The following is a 4,460-nucleotide window of genomic DNA, read 5'->3' as shown; positions in this document are numbered from 1 at the left end:
GTTGTGTGTGTGGGCCATGGGACCCCCAGAGACGTCGGTGTGGGCCTTTAGAGACGCCGGTGAAGGCCCTCACAGTCACCGTTATGGGGCCTTCAGAGAAACTTCAACGTGAGGCCCAGTGGCGGCGGAACTCCTTCAGTTAAGGTGGGTGGGGGGGGGGGGGGGGGGGGCACTGCCGGCTTTTGGTACCTACAATTCTTTTCATGCAACGCCCATAGGGCTAATGTTAAAATGCCAAAATCAAAGGGGGCACGGTGCCCCGGTGCCCCTCCCCCCGTTCCGCTTCCTATGGTGAGGCCATGACAAGCGGGTGTGGGGTCCTTAGAGCTGCTGGTCCAGTCCATAATTGGCCGGCAAGGGTCCTCAGTGTCCGGTAAGGGACCCTGGCTCAGAGGCCGGCAAGGGGCCCTTAGAAGCCGGCGTGGGTCCCTTTTGGAGATTAACCCGCGCCCTGCTGGGGGGGGGGGTGTTTGAACACCCCCCTTGTGGTTTTTCGCGAATATCTCAAAAACGGCAGCGCTCCGTTTTTGGTACACCTTATCAAACATCAATTCTACACATGTTGTGAAAATTTCAGACCAAGGCCATTCAAGGTCAGGTAACCAGGTCACTTGAAGTGACCTCACCTCATAAAAAGTTTCAATGTCTGCCATAGCTACACCGAGTGACCGATCGCTTTGAAACTTTCAGCGATTGCTAAGAGCAATAGCATGTACAAAATGTATATCTCAGAATTTTGATATCTATGACCTAGGGCCAGGTCAATTTTGCGACCTCCCTATTATAAGTCAAAGGGAGAGAATTGAAATGCGCCTCTTTTGGAAGAAAGACATTTTTAACACTCCCAAACACTGAATTACAAGTAAATTAGACACACTGAACATGAAAATGGTATCCGTTACCCCTTTTTATGCCCCTGAGGTCATCTTAGGTCACGAATTGTATGTAACAGTTTTTCGCAAATAACTTTTGATAGAGGCATGCTAGAGCGATGAAAACGCCTTATATGTGTTCAGCTCGACGATACGGATCAACTGATATGCAGCATGACCCTTTCCGGTCAGGTCATGACCTTGACCTGTGGTCAAATTTTCAAGTTGACATTTTAAGTTCAAATTATAGTTCATTCGATGCATCTTGACGAGAGGAACACGATGCCGGTAAAAGTAAGCTTGCACAAGGCTTGGGTCAAAAGTTATTGCAGAAAAACTGTTTCTGAAAAAATCGGCTATTTTTGCAGTTTTTGCCCCCTGCAGGCAAAACTGTTGACGTTAGGTCAAATCTGAGAAAATTTCCAGAAGGGCTGTTAATAGAGCTATTGAATGTGCTTTTTCGCGGCGCTGTAGCTCTATTGGTTCCCGAGTTATGCGTTGGCTTCTTGGAAATTGTCGACATTCGACATGGAAATCAGCAAAATTTTGCCGTCAATGACCTCTGGTGACCTGACCTTTGACCTGACCAAAAAATTGACTGAAGTGATTTCGTCATTATTTTTGACGCTCTTTCGAACGCCGCCTCCCACGTATCGTTACGTGGCCCAGGAGCCGAGTTAGAAGGGGGGGGGGTGTTCAAACACCCCCCCCCCCAGCAGGGCGTGGAAATCCAGGACCCCCAGCCGGGCGCGGGTCAACTTGGCTACTTAGTTGCCATGAGGTGTTCTTGCAAGCCCTGTGGGGCCCTTCTGAGTTGAATTATGACTAGCATGGACCCCCCAGCAGCCAATTGGCGTCGCAGGGCACCTCAGGCCCGGTCCCCCTGAACTTGAAGGGGGAAACGTTCACCCTGGCCCTCTGGCTACGCCACTGCCCCGTTTCACATGAAGGTGCTCCTCTTTCGCACCCCAATTCCCTTTTAGGCGATGGCGCCCCCTCGAAGGATGGCGCCCCCCTTTGAAGGATGGCGCCCCCTATGAGTTTGTCCGCACCATTTTTTCTAGCGTGGCTACGCCCCTGCTTCTGAGGACCCCAGGACGGTCCCTGAGGGGCTGAGGGCCCTGACGACGACCTCTCTGGACCTTCACGATGGTCTCGAAGACCCAACGCAAGCTCAAAAGGCCCACGCTGGCTTCTGAGGGTCCCACGACGGCCTCTGAGGGCCTCGACGCAGGCAGGCTCCAGGGGCCATGCTGACCTCTGAGGGCCCTCTTGACGGCTTTTAGGGCCTAACGAAGGCTTCAAGGGCCAACGCTGGCCTATGAATAACACAACGACGGCCTGGGAGGGTCTCAACTAAACGCAGGCAGGTGCCAGGAGACATGCTGGCCTCTAAGGGCCCCGCAGGGTTCAGATTCTGAGGATCCAACGACCTTTGTGGACCTTACGAAATACGAAGGTCTCCGAGAGCTCACGCAGGCTCCTGGAATTCCACACTGATTCTCAGGCCCCATGTCGGCTTGTTGAGGCACTTTATCTGCTCTTGGTGCCCCGTCGCCGGCCTCTGAGAGTCTCAAAGTCGGAACTTATGGGGCCATGGGCCCTACACTGGTTTTATGACCCTACATCGACTCTTGGGACTCATGACCCATGAAATGTGGGTCTAAGCAGCTTCTAAGAATCCCCAATCCCCATGCTGGTTCTAAAAGCCGCCAGCCGAATATTTGGGCTCACACGCGAGCTCCTGGGACTCCGTGCATGCCCCAGGGGTCTACCTGCCTCTAAGACCCCACACCTACAGGGTGTTTCACAATAAACGTTACTTTTGATAAGCTTTTAAAATGACCTCAGCTATTCGTATACCCATAAATTCCATATTCATTTTGTTGCAAATTCTTTCGGGTTTTTTATCCTTACAAAAACTATGACGAATCATCAACTGCATTATTTATGTACGTGCAATGTCCACACCATCAAAACAGGTCAATTCGCTGTTAAGCTTCAGGGTCCTTCACAATGAATGTTGCTTTTCAAACGACGATGTTTCAGTGACATGTATTACAATATGGCTCATGAGTATTACCTCATGAGACAGCAGAACAGTAGGACTGATGAACATACAACTTTCAGTTCAGCACCCTTCACGGGTTCTCCACTATGCCACCCTTCCGTCTGACTTTTTCAACCAGATTCTCTGGGATCGCCGTCCGGCCAGGAGTCGGGGCTGGTCTCGTGTTTCCAGTCTTCTGGAACCTTTCTACTACCCGTTTGAAAGACATTTTTGACGGAATATCCTTCCTCCTTTTAAATGGCTACCGAAACTCCGTCGCACTGCGGTCAGACTCCGCAAAGCGCCGTAATGCATGACCACCCATACCGCCTCATCATCTGTACACGGCGAATTGACCCGTTTTGACGGTGTTGGCATTGCACGTCCATACTGATGGAACCGTTGACGGTTTGTAAAAAAAAAATGTAAGGACTAAAAACCGCTGCAAATTTGCAGCAAAATGCATATAAAATTTACGCGCTTACGAACAAGTAAGATCTTCATTTAAGCTATTCAAAAGTAACATTTATTGTGAAACACCCTGTACTTTTGGGGCTCAGACGCTTGTCCCTGAAGGCCCCGCTGAGACCCCTTTCCTCTATTCAGTCATCCATACCGGCTCTTTAGGCCATGAACATCGGCTCCTGTGGCCTCCATTCCGGCTTTGGAGGGCCTCCATACAGGCTTTTTTGGGGTCCGATGCCGGATTATGAGAGCCCTCAAAAGACTTACGAGCCTATACTGCCTTCTGAAACCTTTCAGCAACTTTCAAGGGACCGACCCTGATCGGAGGGCTCATTCAGTCTGGGGAGTCATGTAGGTCTCTGGAGGAGTCTCTATGTGGTCGGTTTCCAAGGGGCTTCTAAACACGGTCTTCTTGGAACGGTCTCGTACTCGTAGGGCCCTCAGTGGTCCACTGCGGATCCAGAAAAGTGGTTTGAGACGCTGCGGGTGGTGGCTAGACTAAAAGATTAGCCGATAAAAAACTAGCTGCATTTGCTTTTTTATGCTTTCATTATTTGAGATAGTTATAGGTACACTGCAATATCAAACCTTTTACAGAACTTGTTTTTTTTTTCATTTTGCATCCCGGTTGCACTGAGGCATACCGGGGAGGGGAGATGTGTATGGGGATAGTTTTCCAAAATCTTCGTTTTTCATAAATCAATAATAATCACTCAAAAAAAAAAAACTGAAGGGGGCCCAAACTTCCAGAGGGGCCCCTTGAGAAAACTTTGCACCCCCATCCGAAACTACCTTGCGCCGGCACTGAGCAGGTCACGCCAAGTGACCGGCACTGAGCAGGTCACGCCAAGTGACCTCACCTCAGACAGAAGTTGCAATCATTGTCATAGCTACACCGACTGAATGATCGCCTTGAAACTTTCAGCGATTGGTAAAAGTAACAGCGTGTACGGCCCTCCAGGTATTAAGTGGTTGGTTGCCAACATCACAATAATCGATCTGCATTGATGAATACGTCTAATGGCTGTTGAAAACCATTGCCGAAATGTGTGCACGAACACTTCTCATTTCTA

Source organism: Amphibalanus amphitrite, unplaced genomic scaffold (genome assembly GCF_019059575.1).
Source record: "Amphibalanus amphitrite isolate SeventyFive unplaced genomic scaffold, NRLGWU_Aamphi_draft 000023F_arrow, whole genome shotgun sequence".
NCBI classification, from domain to species: Eukaryota; Metazoa; Arthropoda; class Thecostraca; order Balanomorpha; family Balanidae; genus Amphibalanus; species Amphibalanus amphitrite.
This window is presented reverse-complemented; position numbering follows the sequence as displayed.